General features: G+C 37.2%; 1 protein-coding gene across 6 annotated transcripts in view; it reads left to right on the plus strand.

Annotated features, from left to right (window-relative positions):
* The window catches only part of LOC110840051 (paired box protein shaven), a 555,926-nt gene that overhangs the window by 305,605 nt on the left and 225,737 nt on the right, over positions 1–24,584 (plus strand). The window lies entirely within an intron of this gene.

The following is a 24,584-nucleotide window of genomic DNA, read 5'->3' on the forward strand; positions in this document are numbered from 1 at the left end:
ATCTAACGATGCTGTCAATAATTCAGAATATAATAGCGTTAAATAGCAGGACGATTAATGAATTAAGAATTTGAAAGCTTGTGGAAGGAAGTGGTAGTGGCCTAATTTAAAATACTGTCACAACACTTGCCTGGAGGGACTGATGAAATCGCCGGTCTCAGGGTCAAGGTCTGAGCCTGTTGCCTCCGGTATACCAGTCACTTCTTTGTTTTTAGGTGGAACGTCGTTAAGGTCTGTAGGGGTTGACGATATCAGGACGGATTGCATTAGTACATTTTGGTTGCGAAAATGGAACGAACACTCAGGAAATGTACGCAGAGATAGGGGCGTGTTATTAAAATACTGCAGCTCTTTAAAAAATGTGTTGTAAAATCTCAGTCGGATCAGGGTCAGATAACGAGATTTTCCGAAGACGGAAATGAATTTTGAGACCGGGAAAATAAAGAAATTTAATCGATTTATGAATGAAGTCTTTCAGGTATGTAGTCGATTGTCTGCTTCTTGTGAATGGGTTGTGGTGACGTGAAGTGGGTTAAATCCCGTTGAGTCTGAATTAACAAGCTTCGTGAGAATACTTGAACTATCAGAAATGAACAAGGAAATTCACGGGATGCCTATATTTACTGCTACGTCATTAAATTATTAAATTAAAATGAACGAAACGGGAAATGAAAGAATTATGCGAAATGATGTTTAAGACATCCTAGTATACATACGAACTGGCAGGGGAGACGGTGGCACGATATCATACAAATGGATGTCAGGAAAAAGTTGCGTGAGAGTGGGGTAAAATCTGAAATGTTTGAGGGTAATATCCGACGGTGATGGTAATAATTGTGTCGTTTCCACACGAGCGAGGAATTTGTATCCCGTTGTTCATTCTTTTTTTATGTTATCGATTTGCCCGTGTTTCATCCTGCCCCTAATGACTGTTAAATGACTGACGGATTTTAATAAAATTTTGTACGAATTTCATCCGAGTTAAGGCCATCCTACCTTCATATCTTTCAGTTCCCAAGCATGATACCAACATGGCGGTCGTCTAAACGCTTTACACTGTACTTGCCAGTAGATATAATTTTATGATCCGGGAAATACATGTTTTAAATTTCTTGGAATAATATAAAACATGCCTTGAAGTAATGTTTCTATTTAGCTTTAAATCTGTTGAAGCCAAATTATAAAGCATTGGAGATAGACATGTGAAATTATGTTGAATATCATAAAGTGTACTTACCAACCAATTCTCTATGAATTCTCTTTGTATGTTAACAATTAAGAGTGATAAGTGTCATGAAATTGGCAGATCAACGTAGTGTATATTGATGTTAAGATGACGGGTTGTTGCGCTGTGTAGTCTGGTAGAAGTTTACCGACGTTTGCTGCCTTCATCATCACGGTTGATGAAGAGGCAGCAAGCACCTCTGAAACGTCGGTAAACTCCTATTATACTACACGACAGTACAACCCAGAGACAGCCATCTTCAGTCTTACCACCGTGAAAACCTCAAATCCTACATAAATTGATATTATTAGAAATTGTGCAAAAATATGAACAAATAAATCATTAAACTATTTATGTAGGAATGAAATTGGTCTATAAGATGATCTACCGTGCTTAATTACACATGATTGCTTTGAGTGACATAAGGATTTTATCACTGAATTTTTATACAGATCCCCAGTACGAAATGTAATCACAGTTCTTCCCTACAGAACATCAACATCATTCCTGTACTTGGTGCAAGAACACACGTAAAACCACCAACATCTCCCGTCCTTCTTCATGCAACACCAAAATAATGAACTGCATAATTTCATTACGTCACTAAACACACATAAAACAGAAGATGTGTGCTGAAATTGGTGCTACGTCTCTTTCTCACGTAGGATTCAGCATGACGAAAGAGATCCAAGATCGATTAATCAAATACCAATAGGGGTCTTTGACCTTAAAGTTGGAGTTCAAATCCGGGCATTGTACGAAGTTAAGAAACAATTGCTGGCGTATTGTATCTAGATTGATCTAGTAACAAGCAAGTGACGATTTCTGTGTAATTCCATGTTTCTGCTGGGGAAACTATAAGGCTGTTAGGCTACGTGTCTTAGACCTCTGGTCCAATTACTCCTCGTTTCTTGCATTAAAACCTTTAGGAAAGTATAACGAGACGAGGAGCGGGGCTTTATACTTGATTATAAAATAATCTGATTTGTTCTTTTTCCTCTTTCATTTTCTCCAATTATCCATACAGTAGGGGTCAAATTGAGGTCAATTATAATACCGTAGGCAAGTGCCTCTTGCCTATCATGCAATCTGACGAAGTGTTTGGCGTCGTGTTCTCTGCACTGCGTTGCTGCTGTTTCGTTCTGTGAGATTTTGCTCTCGTTTTTTTTTTAATGAAATCAAACGATCATCTGCACTCCATCCTGTAGATGGCTATCGATCAGAACGCGCCACAGAACGTGACCTTACGTTTGGGATTTGGGCCACTGGTATGAACACCCCGATAACTAACGCGTGTCAGTGGATGGGCTCATGTCAGCCGCGGATTCTGTAAACCATCGAGTTAGAAATGGTACATTAATATCGATTGATATAGGATAAATGTTTTGAAACTTTGGTATAATTAAAATAATTTGGAATGAGAGCAACAAATCAAAATTATCTTCGTGATGAAGTTGAGGCCGTATGTTTTCCAATTTATTAATCTTTGAAGATATATAAGATTAGTTACTATCAGCGTCGTAGAATTAAAAAATAATTTGGGTTTAAATTTTAACCTGATTATATAATACTGCCGAATTCTATGTTGCGTACTCTGTCTTACCTCAAAAGAAGGTCTTGAACAATATTCTGGATCACCTTCATTCTATGATCTTGCCTTAGAGCGAAGGACAAAGTTTCACATCCGTGCGAAACAACTGATGATTATGTAGGCAGGTCTATTAACATGCACGCGCGCGCTTTTAAGAGAGACGGACAGAATTGTAGTTCGATTGAATCTCACAGGATGTCCCAAGGTTCTTGAGTAATATGAACATTTTATCACAATATGTGAAAAAAAAACCTTTTGGCAACTGTGTTATTAACACTGAAAATACAACATTTATTGCGAATTTTTGGGACCCAAATGATTTCTTTCGCCAAGAACGTCTTGTAACAGAGATTTATAATGCTCGCACATTAGATGAAATTTAAGTGGTGGATAATCTTGCATCTTTGTGGAAATTGAAATATTTTTGCCTAGACATATTTGTCGGTTATTGGGCCTAAAATTACGTAAAGTGGACTAACAATTCGTGAGCTTCATTTATCCCCAAACACGCATCAGATAATTTGGATATGATTTATTTTGAAATGTTGAGTGGATATTCGAAGAAAAGTACAACACTTTAATGCTCAGAGAAATGACTGCATTGAACATCTGTTCTTCTGATAGTTTAACATTTCCGTGTTATTCAGATTGAGAGATAAATCTGTACTAAGAACTAATGCATTCGTTTGTTGTCATAAGTAATTGTGATTATTCTTTTGCGAAATATTTTCAAATAACGTAAGTTAAGATGTCAGTTTGATCGCAGATGCCCGACACATGGTATATTCATGTGGTCTAATGGTTCAACATCGAATAAATTCCTGATAATTTCTCAAAAAGTGATTATGTTAATGATGCTCCAATACGGATTTCGTATCATACGATCAGGCCTGTTAAAATGTAATAACTAAACTAACTAACTAACTAACTAACTAATAAACTAAACTATGAAGACTCATAGTTAGTATATTCGATGTCGCAGTCAATATCCGAACCGGGTCCCTCTCCAATACAAGGAAAGTATCGCCCACTGTTCTGTGGGCCAAAAATTAGCACACAGAAGTTGTATATTTACGATTAAGGAGTAACAAAATAGATAATGAAAATATCTGGATGTCAAAAAACTCGTAAGTTTCAGCAGAATATATTTATTAGAGAGTAGTCACGAAAACAGAGCTCCATTAAAAGCGGGGCGCATTGACTCCAGTCCAACAAATGCTGCTGATATTTTGACAATTTTTTATCGCATAATGGTGGCTCGAGAAGGTTCTTAGGGTTTCTTCTGCTTGTTGGTAAGTTCGAAATGCATGACCAATCAAAACTTCAGATTCAGTTTCATTATTCTTATTCTTCGTACTTTGTCCTCTCACCAGCCTTGATAATTCTTAATTACAATAAAATTAACACTGGGTCTTGGTTTAAAACTTTTTATGAGTTTATAGAGTGTTAGATTCATTTCGCTATTCCGTTTCGATTTTACCGTTGCATATCGCTTCGAATAGTTATTCAACGTTTCATCAAACATTTCACATGCCATCTTCAGGGTGAATGTGTGATTCAACCACAGAAATGAGGGATATAGGACATAATCCTTCAAAATATTCCAATGATTTAACAATTATATAAAACTGTTCTGATTATTTAAACATCTTGAGTTCATGGCATACATTACTTGCAAAGAGTTATTTTTTTTAGAAAATGTATAATTTTGGTTTAAATATTTATGTAAAGTACGACCCAAATAAAATTTACCAGACTGATTTTAGAATATAATCGATATACAAACTCTTATAATAATTTTAGAAATGGATTAAGCCGGCGATCAGACAATTCCGAAGTTCATTTTCGTGACCACGTCATTCAAGAATTCCAAGTAATTTTTTCTCTGTTTTAACTCAGCTCTGATGTACGTTCGAATGTTTTTTCGTAAGCGCTGATTGGCTATCCTTACATGTAATTATTTTCAGTCTCGCTTTATAATTCTTAGGATTATTTTGAACACTTTTTGAGAGCTGCATTTCTGTCGTCCGTCCCGTAATTAAATTTCAAATCTCAGTATTATGCGTTCAAAGTGACTGTTTCTCGTACAAACAGTTCTCAGCGTCGTAAATGTCCACTTTCTGTGGTCGGTCGTCATGCGAACTGCTGATGTGGCAACGCCGTTGAACTTAGAATCTGAATATCTACACGATGATATAGCTTTAAAATTAATTACTTATCGGCTTCGATATTTTGATGCGAGAATTGCAATTTGCATCACTTCTGAAATTTGTATGGTGGCGTGTCACAGATATTTAACGTGCTGGGAATTGAAATGGTTTCAAGACCTACAATGTTTAAAGGTCTGTGTGAACAGCATGTAGCTTTAATAACGGTTCCTTTCACTACATCGATTGAATTCTGATATATATTTTTTTATAATTTACAGTTCTGGTTTAAGACTGCCGAAAAATTTCTTTTATGATTAAGTTTTTATTTATAATGAATGAAAAGCGTAACCAATTCATAAATGCCTGTTTTAAGACAAAAATATCACCATGTTACTTTTTTTTCTAACTTATAATCGCCTCTGGTAATATATAATTGGCAGAATGACACACTTTTCCGGCTGAGGTGTTTGGAACTTACCTTATTCTACTGCAGAAAAACAGTGCAGCAAACTTAAGATATTTAATAAAGTCAAATTATTATGCTAGTATGTAAATGTCATTGAGATAAATGTAGATATATATTTTGCTTACTATCAGACTGAGAAATAATTAGTGAGTCAGGATTGCACAACAGTTGGTACCCCTGCAGTATTCTAAGCAAACGCCATCCGTGTTCAAACAGGACTATTTAGAACTGTGCTGCCATAAAGATTGAGTGCTACTCAACGGAACACTTTTCGGCTAGTATTTTGGGCTGTCTACCAAGGGCGCTTTCCAAGAAGCCTAGAATGTCTGTTTTTCTACACTGCACTGTAAAATAATGTTTTTTATATAAGAAGAAAAAGAAAGCAGTGATTGTAATTAACTATTTCATCTCTCGATCGAAAGTGTTTTCTTCTAATTTGTCGAACTTTTGACGCTAAAACAGCTACAGATTCGCTAGTGTCATGTTAAATATAATAATATTAATTATTCAGTACGCAAAAACATTGTAAAATATTGTGCATTGTTAGTTTATGTTTTGACGTGGTTGTACTCTGGCACTGGTCAACAGAGCAGGAACATAGCCACGGCTACTACCCTGAGTTATCTATCGCGTTATTCAGCAAGAGAGCAGTGGTCTGTTCTGAACATTGGATGGGCCGTGGAAGTTGATGTAAAAGTGAATTAAGGTACTCATTTTCATACGATGACATCGGAAGGTTGTTGGCTTCTGAAGGCTGCGATTGGACGCCCCGATGTCCATACAGTTGTTAATTTACTAAGCACTACGTGTTAACATTCTTAGAGGAAATATTAATTTCTGGGTTACTTAACGACTGATTTTAGTTACATGAGGGGATCATTTTGAATCAGTTATGAACTTTGGAAGGACGTGACACTAAGAGGTCTTAGCCTGTTATAATACTACCCCAGCTTTTCCTTTTATGGAGGAACTCTCTGTGAACCGAGACTGGAAATCGAGACCTTCCGAACACAAAGCAGAAGTAACCTCCATTTGTGATTCTAGAAAAAAAAATACGAGTTGAGAGGCGTTAGAGAACATGATGCTGATGGAGATAGTTTAACGAAAGTAACTAGATGGCTTACGGAACCCGAAGGTTCATCACCGAATTAACCAAAGCCCTCCACCGGACCCTGTCCTGGGCCAACAAAATCCAGTTTCCTTCAACTCCTATCTCCCATAGATCCTGCCTGAGGTTATCCTCCCATCTACGTCTAGGTCTCCCCAGCGGTCTCTTCCCCTCAGGCTTCCCAAATAGTGGACCCAACCAACCAGATGGCTTACGGAACGCGAAGGTTCTTCACCGAATTAACCAAAGCCCTCCACCGGACCCTGTCCTGGGCCAACAAAATCCAGTCTCCTTCAACTCCTATCTCCCATAGATCCTGCCTGAGATTAGCCTCCCATCTACGTCTAGGTCTCCCCAGCGGTCTCTTCCCCTCAGGCTTCCCAACCAATACCCGGTGCACACCTCTTGTCCCATCCATGCGCGCTACATGCCCAGCCCATCTCATTCTTCTCGACTTAATCACCCTGACAATACTGGGGGAGGAGTACAGATTTTAAAGCTCGTCATTATGCAGTTTTCTCCATATCCCATCGTCTTTTCTCCTAGGCCCAAATATCCTCCTCAACACTTGTTCTCAAACACCTGCAATCTGGGTTCCTCCCTCGGAGTGGTATTTTAACGAAGGGAAGGTAAAAATGGAGAAAATTACGTAATGACGAGCTTAAAAATACATGTTACCGAATAGTGCATATCACCTGGTCCAACTGGCGGTCCGCAGGCCACATCGGACCCGAGACCGCTTGCAGCCAGGTCTTCGGAGTATAAAACGAGGAATTTCTGGACGGGCTGAATGACTGTCAGTTCCTACCCAATATTTTGCCTCGGTTAGTTGTGACCCGCAGTGCATTTCGGCAATGCGCTGGGATGAGGACAGACGAATGTGGCCTCTGTTCGTCCCCAAGCGACCTCGTGGTAAGAACGGGGAAGTGGCTTTGCCCATTTCACAGTTCGAATTTTGGCCGAGGGATAAAGTGCTTTATCGGCGATCATGACGCAATTATCCCATTCCTTAAATTAGCATATTACCAACTGCCCGTGCCTAATACATTTGGGATCCGCTTTCAGATACCTGAAAGTTGTGAATTCAAAAATGACACATGTGCAATTGAATTTTACACTTACTTGTATCCAGATGTGTTACAAATGAAGAATTTGTATCTTAATTGCGTCATGTTTGTGTTATATCAATACATATATTTATTTTTCCAGTCTATACACAAAACTTGTTTTAAAATAATGTTGTTAAAATTATTTATAACATTTACAATATAAATTGCATTATGTTATATTTTAGGCGCTTTTCTGTGTCGTATAATATTACATTTATCTCAGCGCTTTTGATTTCGACGACATGTTTCGATGTTTACCACATCATCATCAGGCTTATCATTTCATATATTTTTTATCGTCTGTGGATATCAGACGTCCGACACATCACAATACAACCTGATAATGAACATCAAAATGCATACTCCAAATCAAGATGAAGACTGAAAATTAAAAATCTATAAACGCAATGCACAAATGTACAATAGTTTTTAAAAAAATATATGAAATGATAAGCCTGATGATGATGTGGTAAACGTCGAAACATGTCGTCGAAATCAAAAGCGCTGAGATAAATGTAATATTATACGACACAGAAAAGCGCCTAAAATATAACATAATGCAATTTATATTGTAAATGTTATAAATAATTTTAACAACATTATTTTAAAACAAGTTTTGTGTATAGACTGGAAAAATAAATATATGAAATGACGAATTGTTTCGTGTCATTTCTCCTGTGTAGTGAGATGGAAATATGACATAATGTATATTAATTGATCAAATGTTGTAAATTATTGTTTTATATAGCGTTTATTGTTAGGTTCCTGTTATGAAAAGTATGGACATTACGTTAGTTTTTATTTATGTACTGTCATACCACCACATGGTAATGAGGGCTGTAAATATCGCATAGATCGCTTTATGCATCAAACTGTGTGTTAGTACGAAATAGCACTGACGCGTATCCAAGCAGCCATCAGAGAGTACGAAAATAAACGGAGAAACAAAAGAATTTTACGTCATAGTTTAATACTTTCTAGGAATTGTTATAAGGTAGTATATTTGCGTCATATTGTGAATTAGGTTAATATTTTAATATTTTCCGTAAAATCACAATTTTAATAAGATAATAAAATATAAAATATTTAAAATATCATTTAATATTTTCCGTCAAATCACAATTTTAATAAGATAATAAAATATAAAATATTTAAAATATCATTAAACCTCGACCCGACACAGTAATACTTCTAGATGTCTTCCGCCAGACACGTCATGTCTCTATCAACTCATCACCGACTAATATTGAACATCAGATGAACCACGCCATATAAAAAACAATACCTTCGTTCTAATATATAAGAGTAATCTGATAAGAACATTTCAATAAACTGCATAACATTGTAAATGATTGTAATTCGAGTTTTAAATTTTACCAATCTAATTTATACCTGAGGACGGTTAAATATAACCGAAACATGTCGTAAGAGACGTTCCAATTTGTAAATCGATCATTCGATGCGGAACGCGAAGTGATATTTTAAATATTTTATATTTTATTATCTTATTAAAATTGTGATTTGACGGAAAATATTAAAATATAGGAATTGTTATAATTACAACTGACGTAAAAAGCCTTTTGAAATTTAGTGGAAAATAAATTAATTTTTTATCTTATCCCCTGAGTCTCTTTCTACTTTTCTCACACGTGTTGCACACTACTGCTTATTAAATATAGGAATATCGCTGAATGCTTTAGAAGCTGTATTGTCTCTTATTTGCAGCGTTTTTCTGTTTTACGTTAAAGCAGCCTGAGGGTGTAGTCAGAACCGTAGAAATTTAAGTAACACGATCTTCTTAAAACATTTAACACGTAGATTTACTTAGCTAGTCTTGAAATTTAATTTTGTGAACTCGAAGGTTATTTACTGTAACATAAAATTCAGCCATTTTTACATCTTTCTTACCAACTTAAATCCTGTTTCTACGCCCTATTTCGGCCCGACAACTTTTTAATTTATTTCAACTTGTACCTAAGTTTTTCAGTTAGCTTCTTTACTCGATTTTCCATCCAAAGTACACATTTATAATGTGTAGTATGAATGCTACGTACCCAACCCATCACATTTTTCTACATAAGCATCTTAAGTCATATGCAGCCTCAGGAAGTGGTTGTTTATCAGTGGAAAATTTAGATTTCTTGAAGAAGGATTTGAAGTTTTCACAGCGGTGAGTCTGAAGATTTCTGTCTTCTGGGTTGTTGCGCTGTGTAGTCTGGTCGATGTTAACCAACGTTTCAGAGGTCATACTGCCTCCATCATCAGGATGATGAAGATTTCTCTCTTCTGGGTTGTTGCGCTGTGTAGTCTGGTCGATGTTAACCAACGTTTCAGAGGTCATACTGCCTCCATCATCAGGATGATGAAGATTTCTCTCTTCTGGGTTGTTGCGCTGTGTAGTCTGGTAGATGTTTACCAACGTTTCGGAGGTCATACTGCCTCCGTCATCAGGGCGATGAGTATGAAGATTTCTGTCTTCTGGGTTGTTGCGCTGTGTAGTCTGGTCGATGTTTACCAACGTTTCGGAGGTCATACTGCCTCCGTCATCAGGGCGATGAGTATGAAGATTTCTGTCTTCTGGGTTGTTGCGCTGTGTAGTCTGGCCGATGTTAACCAACGTTTCAGAGGTCATACTGCCTCCATCATCAGGGCGATGAAGATTTCTGTCTTCTGGGTTGTTGCGCTGTGTAGTCTGGTCGATGTTTACCAACGTTTCGGAGGTCATACTGCCTCCGTCATCAGGGCGATGAGTATGAAGATTTCTGTCTTCTGGGTTGTTGCGCTGTGTAGTCTGGTCGATTTTAACCAACGTTTCAGAGGTCATACTGCCTCCATCATCAGGGCGATGAAGATTTCTGTCTTCTGGGTTGTTGCGCTGTGTAGTCTGGTCGATGTTTACCAACGTTCAGAGGTCATACTGCCTCCATCATCAGGGCGATGAGTATGAAGATTTCTGTCTTCTGGGTTGTTGCGCTGTGTAGTCTGTAGAAGTTTACCGACGTTTCAGAGGTCCTTGCTACCTCTATTATTTGGGCGATGATCTCCTTGATGATAAAGACATGAAGTACCTCTGAAACGTCGGTAAACCTCTACCAGACTACACGGCGATACAACCCAGAAGAGAGCAATTTTCAGATTTCTTGAAGTACATAGTACACTGTAGAAGTTATTTAGTACAATCTGCCTTGACTATCCGAGGTGTAGGTTTCAGGATTGCGCCATATATCGAGATTGACACGTTCGATACATCGAGTCGATAACAAGCACCAGCACCTTCAGCAGTTATATCGCATCCTTACATCTCCTTCAAGTCGCCGTCTGACGTGAATCAGAAGGCAGGTCACGTGTGAATATTGGAAGCCGGCGAGCTCTTAAAAATGTAATTTATGCAAGCTTATTTTTAAATGCTCGTATCTCAAGATCCGCTGAGAATGAAAAGTCCCAATTGAGCATGAAATTTGGCATCAATCGGGACGCGTGATAGCATAGACGCACATTGGACTGCATGAGAACTAAAGTGTAATATGTCACGAGGCGATTATCGTGTTTTGTCACCGGAAGTTTCTTGCGTTCAGCCGCCGTGGAACAACAATTTGACTCATAGAAACCGTCCTTTTGTTTCCTTCTTAGTCTCTGGTTGCTGCATGTAGCGATGCATTTTATATTTACAGTCGTTATCATCATGTAGAACCAAGACGGTAACTACAGTCCACGACTGTAATCTTGAGACTTGCGGGGTGAGGAAGTGGGGTGAAGGAGGAAGGTGGAAAGATAGCGCCTGCTTTTAGAGCTTCGGACTTCCTGCATCCATTACAAGTCTCAAGATTACAGTCGTGGACTGTAACTGCAAAGGGTTTTGATGCCATGTCCCCTTGTTAACAAAGCCTAAATTCTATGATTTCAAAAATAAGTTTTGTTTCTGCTAGAACGCTGGCCTTGTAATCCTGGGGTCTCGGGTTCGATTCCCGGCGGTGCCCGAATTTATAACTTGTGTTGGGCAAGGCCGTGGTCTAGGCAACACGGAGTTTTCCTCCGGGGGCTTCCCCGGTTTCTCCGTGGTATCCCAACAATTACTCCATTCACACACAGAAGAAGGCAATGGCAAACCACTTCTGGATCATCTGCCAAGAACGTATATGAACAGGTCCCAGTCCGAGAAAAGGATGGAAGGATCCTGTTCATATGGACCTGTCGTCAGACAGAACACTTTACAAAAATAATAATAAAAATTCTGTTACTGGTTACATTGATTACGAAGTTCATTATAGATAAATATTAAATTTTAATATACACGTGGTTAAATAATAAATTTGTTATTTCGTTACAGTTAACTTTTGTAAATGCCCAGGTAAAGAGCAGGAACTTAAACAGGTAATAGGAGAAGGAATTCGCGATGAAATTAAGGGATAAATTAATTTATAAAATATATGTTACTATTTGAATATATTGAATATATTTGGTCGAGTACTGGATACAGTGTTCTGTGGCCGCCTAACACCAGGTTTTCGCGACCACAGTCTTTACATATTAGCATTACTTGTTTACTATAACTATTCCCTAATACTACCCCAGTTAGAGTTCTAAATTCTCTATTTTGTTCTGTCGTTGACATCTTATTTTGTACAGGAAATTCCCTACTATTTAATTAAAACGTCATCTTTCCTTTATTTCGTCAGGTTATGCGTTCGAATTTGTATCACGTACCTTATGTTTCTGAGATTCGTGGTGATACTACCCTTCTGTTTCGGTTCCCATCGACTGGTTCTCAGTCATTCTGCGTGCTTTTCCGGCCTCCTTATCCAAGGATCACGTCAAACACATCGACAGTTCACAGATAAGACACCAGTTCCGTACAATCTTAGGTGAATGTGTGCCATATAGAAAGAGGTTTAACGTGAATGCAATTAATTGGGTTATTCAAAACGTCTGCTCGGAATATTCCACGAGCCGAGAATATCCAGTGACAGAATTTTCTGGCTAGCAACGCGTTGGAAGACTGTGTTTCGGTTTTTGTGGTCCGCTCTCCGCTTATTACAGAAGTTTTAAAATGCGTGGGTGTTCACCTTCCTGAACCTTATGGTCCTCCTCTACATTTTTAGCTTTATGGAATCCTGGTTCTGATGAAACGTACGAAATGGAATTGCATGTTTTCACAGGCATCCAAAAGTTCAACTACTGTCAGCTTTATTGCTTCGTAATTTCAGAAAAACGCGAGAATTATATAATTTTGATTAGTGTTCCCTCCTCTTACCTCGTTTTTTCTCTCTCGCCCCTCTCTCAAACATAAGGCTACCTTAGTAATAGTAACACGATGCAATCTAAAACATCTCCCTCTCTCGTCACAAGACAAAGACTTAAAATTTCTAAGAAGCCGTGGAGATTTCTTGTCACGACAATATACCGGGCAGCTCTGTGTCATATTATCACCCACATTGCAATTTATTTTACTTTATCTGCGTAAATTACTCGGTTTGTTTGAACCTTATATCTATCATCCATTTAGAAATCCACTGGTAATACGTATGAGGACGTCAAATGTCATGAATTGTTTAAAGAAACTGTGTATTGACTAGTTAATATCATGAAAACTCCCTTTAAGTGTAGAAGCTGGTTAAGCCATGAAAAATATAACATAAGTTTTAGGTTGATTTATTGATTGCTAATAAACACTTTTCGGGAGTTTAAATAAAGTTACGTTCAGTTCAAGATATAAAGAGTCCATGATGACGTATGTTATGTTATTGACGATTATTCAGTCACTGAATTACATCCTGCTCATTTCGAACCGGAGAATCCATCACCACGTTCACTAAGCCCATAACTGTCTCCTGTCTTGAGTCAGTTCAGTTTACAGCTTGTTGGGGGAAAAAAATGCCTGAGGAAAATATGAAGAATAATGTCGTTAAATAGGAATTAAGGTTTTCACTTAGGTGAGTCCGATGATGTCTGTCTCCTGGGTTCTCCATCACCAAGGCGATCGCCCTGATGATGGAGACAGCAAGGACCTTTGAAACGACGGTAAACTTCTACCACACTACATGTCGCTACAACCCAGAAGACAGCCATCTTACGAGTGTAGTTTTTAATATGAACTCTTGGTTTAATTAATATTGTTAGGATGATCAAACCAAAGATTAGATGGACACGCCTTGTCTCATATGAGAGTAAGGAGACAGTTTGGTCGCAATACCACGAAGGAAAAGACTACTTGAAAGACCTTGGCTTAGATGGGAGAACAATAAAATACCCTTTAAACACAAAGCTCGCCTAAAATAAACTTACATATAAAGTTAAAACTATTGGTTCATGAGTATGTTCTTTGTTTGTTCGCTTGTAACTCGAGAATGGATAAACCGATTTACACCAAACTTTGCAGGGTTTCGGTACAGGAAATATTTACACTATCAAAACAAATAGCTGTCAGATTAGTTAAGTGTTTCTCAATATATGAAGTAAATCAAGTTCTAAAGCTGTGAGACGATGATAGTTACTTTGGACGTCATGCGAAATGAGACTTTCGGTTACATCTTTAAGCCGAATAAACCCGTTATGGCGCTGCTCAGATTTTGCATGCTGAAATCGATTAGGACTGTACCTCCATCCATGACATGTTCACGTAAGGCTGTGGGAAGTCACAATCGAGAGATGGTATCGATAAGTAGGGCCTTTAGCTACTCGACGGACAGCTCGCCTGCCTGACTCGCCACTCTTCTGTGTTGCAGTTGTCAGTATTCTTGAGACTACTCAAAACTGCTGCTCGCTCCGAGTCCTTTGCGTGTTTCTTGGGAAATGTATTGGTCGATCTTTAAAACGGGTAATTATGTTAAAATCTGTTGGCCACATCGCATAAAATATAAATATGGTTATAGGCCTCTGTGACTCTTGTCAAACAGTTTCGATATATCGAAAGTTGAATGAAATTCAATTCAATTAATTCAATTCAATTAATTTATTTACGTGTTTGCCAACAGCAAGAAGCCAATAACAGGCAAACACTGATAATATATACAATAATAGTGAAATAATAATGGATAATATTACACAAACGGATTACAAAAATAACTTATGACAGTAAGAATACATACCAGAGTGAGGACACCTACCAAATCACGTACTAGAATACGGATTAATGGGTCGAATAAATCCTGGACATCCGAAGGATATATGGAGCGACCAAGGACACGTGAGGGTTTACGATAGTCTGTTAAGATTGAACAATAAATAGTAACGCAAAACTTCCAACTAAGAAATTCCAGTTGCCTTTCTTATCGGCACGTGACGTTGAGTAGTCCGTGGTTACTGTTACATTAACTAGACTTAACGTTAGACGTAGAACAAAGTTTTAGTTGAGAAGATAAGAAAACTGAAGTAATTTGAAATGAGCTTACTAATAAGGAAATAAAGGAAAGCGATTTACATACTTTCTTTCGGTGCAGAAGTGGACAGTCATGTACTGCGGGTTAGAGATTACATTTTTCATATCAAGTGGTTGTTATGACCTTAAGGGCCGTGTTCAAATACCGTTTGAAGAACTCTCATTTCTTGAATAGACGAATATTCTACAGTCTTATTACCGTGATGCTATTTAAAATACTTCTGTTTATAAGTCACCGCTGGAGAACGAAGCATGCTGACTAGCTTTTCGCAACCCACATACCATTTGTTTTTCTAGATTCTTGTGCAATCATTTTTTGAGCTCTGTACATTGACTTGCTACAAACTGGACCGTTATGATTCGATTCCACGAAGGGTCGTTCAAAGTTTTCTCTCTCCTACTACCGTACGTTCGGGATAAATCACAAACTCACCATTACACTTGCAATAGCAGGTTTATTATTATTATTAAGTGTTCTGTCTTACGACAGGTCCATTGCTCTGCCCAAAAAGAGCTCTCCAGTTGTCCCTATTCTCGGCTTCTCGCTTTAATTCCTGGAACGTCATCTTCTTTCCTTGTTTAAGGTCGTCGGTTAGCTGTATCAGTCTTCTTCCCAGTCCTCTCTTTCCTTCAACCTGGCCTTCGGTGATATCACTCAGTAATCCATTCCTTCTCATAATATGTCCCAGCCAGTTAGCTTTCCTTCGTGTAATCGCCTGCAGAATGTTTCTTTGCTCGTTGACTCTCCTCAATACTTCTTCGTTGGTCACTCGATCCGTCCACCTGATCTTCTCTATTCTTCAATAGCAGGTTAAAGTTATAAAATTTGGATTTCTAGTGGCATCTGTTGGCCATATAAATTGACGACTCAGAATCAAAATGACACCTTAAATGTACACATACTTCGACGAAAAATATTTTTTAATTTTGCCTCAAATATTTCTGCAGTAGACGCCAATAGAGCTGTTCTAACGCCGCCCCTGATCTCAGATTTTTGTCAAGTCACGCTCAATCTATTAAGGACCATTGACCACTATGGTTGTAATGCTATGGGATATTCTGCATTTCCAATTCCATGCATGACTACTTGAATGCATCATGGGCACATGTCATCCTCTGATAAAGATGGCACAGTTATCTTTCTGGGTTCAGTGACTAGCACAGAAGGCAAGTTTCTTACACCTTATCTGCTAATAAAATATTTTTCCAGCGACGCTGAGAGTAGGATTTTAGACAGTGGTAGAAATTGTCACGTTCCTCACTACTGCGTGTGTAGGCCACTTCCTATTCAGTGAGTTCCGGAGTGCGAAGTTGACTTCTTATATTTTTAATACGATACAGAAATCTGAACTCTTGAGTCTTTGCCTCAAATCCTTGGTGACTTATGAAGAAAGTTTAAAATCTCATTAAGATAATTTTTTTCTAATTAACATTTCCTGTTGGTGATAAATTACATTATTATTTCTTTTATTTGGTGCTGGAATTATTTTTTCCCTTATCAATACTTTATTTTCGCGGAGAATTGAAATTAAATACGTGGTTGATGCACTGAATATCTTCCTTGTAATGCTTACTATGGCGCACATTTAAACGACAGTGCTACTACATTAGTCATATCATGAAATCAAAACTTTTATGTAAATATTACATAAAATGTAACATCCTTTTTATGGATACCTTTTGTTTTATTCAATTATTTTTTCTTTTAATTATATGTAAGTAGTGGCGTGGCATGAATATATAATAACAATTTATATTTGCAAAGTATGCCCCAAAATATCTAGGCCCTAAGTAATTTTATCCCTTAAAGTAATTAAAGTAAACTTAAATTACACGTTGTATTTTCTAATGTTTTTACTAAATATGTAATTCGTGTTCATACATAGAGTGATCCATCCCTGTAATACAGGCTAGAATTATCTGCCTGATCATGGTATACGTATATCTTGAATGCGTTTGAGAAAAAAAAATATTTTCTAAAAGTGCGTAAGAAATATCTTTAAAGGGATTTATAAAATGATTGCAGACTTTAGTGATGATCTTGATAAATTCCTTGACAGGCTGCATAATGTTCTGGTGACGCTTGACGGGGTAAGTGAACCCTGACCTGCCATTGTGTGCATTAGACACATTTAACTCTGCAGCGAGCATGTGACATCCGACTCTGCTGCATTTAAGCCGATCAGACTGGCGTAGTAACTTGGTTCGTATCTCATCAAATGTCCCGTGAGCTTATCCGGACCTCTGCTGTAAGAAGCCGGCGTCTAATTGCTTGTACTCTGTCCATGCAGTCAAATGCTGGGATAGTGTCTTGTAACGGGCCTGTTAACACCGGCTCTTAGAATCCTACCACCTCACCATTCATGACTACTCATTTCATTCAAAGCTTATTCTCTTTCATTTGTTACAACGTCATCTTGCAAGCTAAGAATCTGTGGATCTGTAATACAACCCACAGATCCAACACCACCGAAGTTCCAGCCTTACATTTTTCCCCTCAAGCTGTTCAGTACAGTCTTAAGTTCTCACAGTTGTTCCTTTAATTTGGGCAGGGGGACGGCTGTCGGCCCCTCAATTACAATCGAGACTGCAGTCTTTTGGATTGTGATGCTTCGTAGTCTTGTAGTAGAGAGTGAACCAATAGTTCGTAAGACGGTCAGAGATCACATGAGCCTTGGCCTATTTGTAGAGGTTTCGATCTGTTTGTTTAGCTAATGCAAGAGTTGTGGTCTCTTAAGGTACAATTTGGCTGCACGCGACAGAGACAAGCGACCGAGGCTGGCGACAGAGACGGGAGACGGACACATCGCAGCTTGTCGCCACACACTTTTGAGGTGACGACCGAGACATGCGGCAAAGTGTTTGTTTTCTTTGTTTTGTTGAGACATACGTGCACATATTCTGTGAAAAATGAGTACACAAATGCTTCTAAAAAGGTTACTCGAAGAATAAGAAGAAGATGATGTGTTGCTGTGTTATTTGTTGCGAAAGAAACAAAGAAAACCTACGAGTTCAATATTCAAAACCAGACGTGAAGAAGGTTCTTTCTGTCGGTGGTCGGTTTTCTGCTACTAATTCTACCAATTGCTCATCTTGGTCACCAGTAAATTTGATTTCTGCCATTATTTTACTCAACAACACACGTGCTGCCTGAGCCCGTCGCGAGACACTACTGGTCCGGGAGCGGTCTCCTGTGCTTTGTCTCTGTCGCCTGTATTTGTACTTCATACGATTGTACAGAGAGCAGACAGGAAGCGACCAGTCTCGGTCTCGTAACTCTGTCGCCTGCCTCGGTCGCTTGTCTCTGTCGCGTGCAGCCAAATTGTACCTTTAGGTTCGTGTGTGCTTCTAAGGCACTGTTATAATTTTAGGTTTTGATCTGACCTGCATCAAGTTATTAATTAATTTCGATCCAATTTTAAATATATTCAAGCTTAAAACTCTTTATTTAATCTATCAAAAACAAACGCCAAGAGAAAACTATGAATAAGTCTCTGATATTCCTCATGAAAAACATTGATATGTTTAATTGAATAAAAATTTTCTTGGATATTATCCATCGTCTAGTAAATATAAAATTTAAAACGACGTTTCGGAGATGGGACTCTATCTCCGTCTTCAGGTTCCTACACAGTTGAGCTAATCTTTATCTAGTGGGCCCAACTGTGTAGGAACCTGAAGACGGAGATAGAGTCCAATCTCCGAAACGTCGTTTTTACGTTTTATATTTACTAGACGATGGATAATATCCAAGAAAATTTTTATCCAATTGACTCTTCACCATCGTCAAGAAGTTTTAGATTTGTAATTGATATGTTTATAAAAAAATATAAAAATCCTTTCCTTTGATGCATGTCTGTTGAAAATTTTGGTTTCGATGTGTTTGCTGTTCAATTTAATATTTTTCTGAAAGGCTTCCTAGCAGTTCATTTGCTACTGTAGAGGTTTTAGTAAGAAATATAATACATTCTCTTTTCTGTCCTTGTGGGTTGTGGTTCCTTGTAGTCTCCATATACAATAATTATCTACCCTGACGATGGGGATGGAGGTGACACTTATATATCGGAATTTTGTAGTTGTTTCGAAGACAGTTCAGCCTTCTTCTGTCGAGTACTTTTATTGACGGTCGTTATTAATTTATACCGAAATATTTCGATGTACTGCTGTATTACCATTTACGTCTTATGCCACTTTTGAATTTGCAGCAGTATTGTGTATGTGAACACTGCTGAACCCACACAGTCGATAATCTGATACTAATAATGGTGATTACATTACAATGAGCTGATACAGGTTAATCAGCAACGTTAGCTTATCGGACTATCGCGTACATACTCAACATAAGGAAGAAATTTGTACAAAATTGTTCGTGCCTTACATAATCATACAAAAGCCAATAAGAAAAAAGTGGGAAGAGAGAAAAGGGGATATTGTTACTTATAAAAACGAAAATTACACGAATTATAACAATCATCACATCATATAAAACAATGTTTGTGGATAGTCTGCTATAAAATTGCAAAGCGACTCTAAAAAAATAAAGGGTTTAGAGTTCCAAGACGATTACACGGATTAATGTATAAGAACTCTGTCTGAGATTTCAATTGGATCCTCGTTTAAGCCCCAAGGATGTTATTTTGTGTTTACGTGTGTAAGTCCACATATGAGGGAGGAGTATGTGGCATGTGTGTTGTTGTGTACCATTAAGTGCAGTCATCAAAACTGCATTTGCCTGATGCATGATACATAAACTGAACATTAAATTTTGTAAAAACGTCACAGATTATAGCGCAAACTGCTTTCCTTTCCGTCAAAGTTACGTATTTAGAATTACACTGTCGGTGAAATCACCGAACTGAAAATTTCTATTGTAATTTGTGTTTACGTCTGCATGTTCTTATATTTAACACAGACAGAGAAGCCAATGTTATTAAATTATTGATTAAAGTATTTAAGTATATATTAAATCTTGTCCGTCTAATCACAATAAATTCTTATTAAATATTAAAATATTACAATAATTAACATTTAAAATATTTAAAATATTAAATGATGTTCTTTATCGAAATATTCGATTTACATTAGACCATCATTTTTCATGTTTCACGACATGTTTCAGTTCCTAAAAGAACCATCCTCAGGTGTATATAATTATATAAAGCTTCAAAATGTTAATTATTGTAATATTTTAATATTTAATAAGAATTTATTGTGATTAGACGGACAAGATTTAATATATACTTATTATATCACAATATGACGCAACTTTACCATCTTATAAAGTATTTAAGTTGAGTCAACTTCACTGGTTGTTTAATACAATCGTCACACTAAGTAAATCAACAGAACGTATTTTAAATTATATTATTTTAGTAGAGACGCTCAGTCCACTACAACACGAAGATGATAATTCTGAAGGTAATCTGTCACACAATCTACCCATTTATCTGTTTATTCTGACTGACGGTTGAATAGTTATAGTGAATGACTTGGTTTTATTGAATTAGTAACGTATTATTCACACCAGATGTAGTTGTTATACTTCCATGACTCGATTATTTTGAAATGAGTTAGTGGGATTTTGTTTACCCCAGGAGTAATGGCGTATCGCATAGATTTTGTTGACGGTATGACTTGAATTCGGCGATAGCAGTTTTGACTATATGTTAAGAACTGGACATTCTGAAGGGCTGGCAACTAGCATGTTATTTTAATGTCCTAAAAGTATTCCTGAATCGATTCTAATGCGTTATTCTGAATTATTTCAGGTTTGTGTAATCCCACCTGTGTGTGACCAATGGGTTGATTCCTTAAACTAACAAATCACCTTAAACTCTTAATCTTATTCGGTGCTACAATTTCTATCGCTTATAAAGCGAATATCAATCAACTGGCGTGGTTTTTTCATGAGTAACAGTCAGACGCGACACTCAACATGCACTAACCACATTTACGTACTTTCTGGGTTGAAAAAAGTCTATTTTATGCGAAGCCGCGATTTTCAATGGTTTTCCTACTAGTCTATTTTCCGCCTTTAATCCAAGAGAAAAAGTGGAATGTTTATGAGACTGCTGGTTCTACTGTCGCTGAACGGTTTTATATTTAACTTTGGTATGTAGGTCATGACACCAGGGATCACTTGGAAGGCGTGTTAGTTAATTTTTTGTTTAAAAAAATTACCATCATGGCCACTGCATAGAATATTTATATGAGAGCAAGACAGTTGTAAACAACTGGTGTGCGTATATTTAAATTCGCTTTGAACTCGGTAGAATAACTATTGTTGACGCTCAAAGCGTGCGTCATAACATTGTTCCCTATTTGGTACAACGTTGAAACACAGTCACGTGTGCAGCCATATTGTAGATACCAACCCCATCTCTCTTTAGACCGACGCAACGAAACCTTCGGGACCTTTGATATTCATAAACTTAACACTTTAAAAGCCCTAGTGGTAATTATATATACCATAAGCAGTTCTGTATTTCACCCACTGAGGGTTTTGTTCGATACTCAGAACAAGCAATGATTATTTTGTAACGCATAATTAACTGATTCTTGTAACGAAAACGTTCTTTTTTTGTTTGAGGTAAGAATTTAATTTTTAAAAAACATACGATATTTAGATTCTGCTTTAAGGTTTAAATGACAAAGTGAAAACTAAAACAGCTTCTATACTACAGATTCTTCAAAAAGACGCTGACTCAGCGACCATTAAAGAGATTCAAACTCTTACAATCTTGAGGTCAAAATAGGTCATTCATTGGCCTGACTTTCTGACTAACTGATTAGTAACTGATCTGTTGAATTAAGTGAAGTCGCTTGACTGATTGTCTGAGAGACTGAATAGCGAAGTATTCGTAAATTACTAATTGAGTCTCTAACTACAAGAAGTTCTATCAAATGGCCTGACTAGCTAATTAAAATCAAACTGGCCCATGTGTATGAAATTCACAAACTTAGACAATCCATTCTGAAGGACTCACACCTTTTTTCAGACTATCTATTATTATTTTATAGGCTTCTCGTATCTTTCCTGTCTCCGTTTTATTTAACAACACTTTATTAAATACTTTGGTTATAAAGATTTGAGTGTCAGGATAGTTATATAAATAACGAATAAAGGTACTATCAAAACACGGATAGTCTGTATTTAGAACAACATGTCTCAAGACTCACATTTGAACCCAGTCCTCCATTTTGTACGTTCCTATGTTTTAGTTAATGTAGGCTATATATTTTTATTCATTATCGTTGTTGCCATTTGCTATGTGTATCTGAGAACTGCTTCTTTCGTGTTCTTTCCTTACTGTTCGTAAAATTAATGCATAATGGGATTTCATGCCCTTATGTAGGCTTAATATCTGCAACTAGCCTACTCAGAGAATGAAATTTAGTACTATTTTTATTCAATAGTAAAACTTAACATGAAAGTAGATTTTGGTTCTAATCGAGTCGTTACAAAACAGCATTTTACATGAAATTCGTACCGAGATTCGTAGTTTAATGAAATGCGTCTTATTATAACAAAATCTGATATATGTTACAAAATATACATCGTGTACGTCTATAGGTTTCTTGTGAAACATTTATAATACAGTGAACTTTTAACTGAGACAATAAAAAAATTGAGACTTCCAGTTACGTGTAGATCTAGTAATTCCTCTACAATATTTCCTTATAGATTCTGAAGGATTCTGACGACGGTGTAATCCAGTGCAGTGATTGGGATTAGCTCATTCTTACACCCCACAGAGTAGGTGCCCCCTACACCTGAAGACCCGGACAGATTATGTCCTCGAAACATTGTGTTATTTTATAACATTAGACCATTGACAAGATCTAAAAATCAAAATTAAAATTAAAAATCCAGATATTTTCTTATGTTCCGTAAAAATACGTGAAGTCCAGTGACGTATTCAGATTTTAAAATAACTTCAAGTGTATCAGCTCCTTGTTAGTTATGATAGTGAGTTCATTGCCGTATCATGTTACAATTTTTATCGAATGACACTTGTGCCGTTGTTGCAAGTAAGACGAAGACAGTATTCGTGGGTTCACGTGCACGATTCTCCTGGGGATAAAACTTGACGTGGTCTAACTCTCTTCTGCAATCATTTTTAGGCGGTAGTTTACATTTGACTTGACAGTTTCTGAAGCTTTTATTTCAATTCACGGATCCCGGAAGTTGCGGTCCAGTGCGTTCACATATGCGAGTAGTGCGCACTTCACTATATTTTGCTCTATTGTCGCTGGAACAAACGCTGTTCGTCGACGTCATATTTTGACTGAGAGTATCAAAGATTATGAAACAAATTTTGTAATAAAAATAAGAGAAATCATAAATAGAGGATAACTGTTGTTGTTGTTGGGACAGTCAAATAGAAAAGGGCTGAATATGTAATATATGTGCGAAACAAGAAGTCGATAGAAAATTTTGATTGAAAACTCCATTGGTAAATACATAGCTTTCGACTGAAGGATGATATTGAAATTGGTACAGGTCTGCAGTTATTGAAGAAGGTAAGGAAATTGAGATTTCTCGGGGTTGTGTCTAATGGCGGTCTTTTGTAGTGACAAAAGAGAATGAATCTTGATGAATTTGTCGAAGAGATTTCTGGAAGGACCGTGCAGGTAGAATGGATGAGGACAGGTGTCCGAAGATAGCGCAAACATATAAATCTACAGGGTAAAATGTATGAGATGTCGTCGACCAAGGAGGTTTTAGAAAGAGGATCGCACTCGATTGTGTAATAGGTGAAGACAGTTTCATGAAGAAAAACGGATTAAAATAATTTATGTCAGAAAACATTCTATAAGTCTCATTTTAGTAACATTTTTGTCAAGTATCCATGCGTTTCCTTTTATCAAACGAATAAGGAATGCCCCAAAAAGATGTATAGATATTATAATACGAAATATGAACCTTGTGTTTATACGTCTGTTTTGGGAAACTATGTTTTTCCTGCGTACTTCACGCATTGCGTGAGGACAATAATTGGAACACCACATCACGTACATGTAGCAAGAAGCTGTAATGAAACTCTGGTGTTTACTTTATGTGAAAGCTAACTCTTACGCAAACATAACTTATCTGTTCTTGCACGTAATTTGCACAATCTCTTAAAACTCTTGTACAAAATCTGTTTGGCGCTGTGTAAACGCGCTGGGCAGTTTGTATCACATAGCTAGACGTATGAATCTTCTGGCTTCGTGCCTTACCGACACTTTAAACTAAGTGTTGACTGAAGAAGGACTTATTGTCAAATCCTAGAAATCTAACTTATTGGCTGTTGAAAATGCAGACGTTGGTCTTGTTTTACTCTCTTGCGTATGAAGTCCTTTGTAATGGATACAATGCTTTTGTGAAACGTTGGTATCTAACTACAAGCCTACGACGCGTTACAACCCATAAGATAAACATCGATACGTTTCCTAATAGAAATGGTTTAATAAATATTTTGTTTAGACATATTTCGTAGGTATTGGGCAGGTTGAAAACGTTTCAATCTTTAAAGCAACTGCTGATACAAGTACATTTTCGACAAATTTTTGCAAGT

Source organism: Zootermopsis nevadensis, unplaced genomic scaffold (assembly GCF_977971745.1).
Source record: "Zootermopsis nevadensis isolate Lab colony 2312 unplaced genomic scaffold, Znev_1.0 Znev_ptg000006l, whole genome shotgun sequence".
In the NCBI taxonomy this organism is placed as follows: domain Eukaryota; kingdom Metazoa; phylum Arthropoda; class Insecta; order Blattodea; family Termopsidae; genus Zootermopsis; species Zootermopsis nevadensis.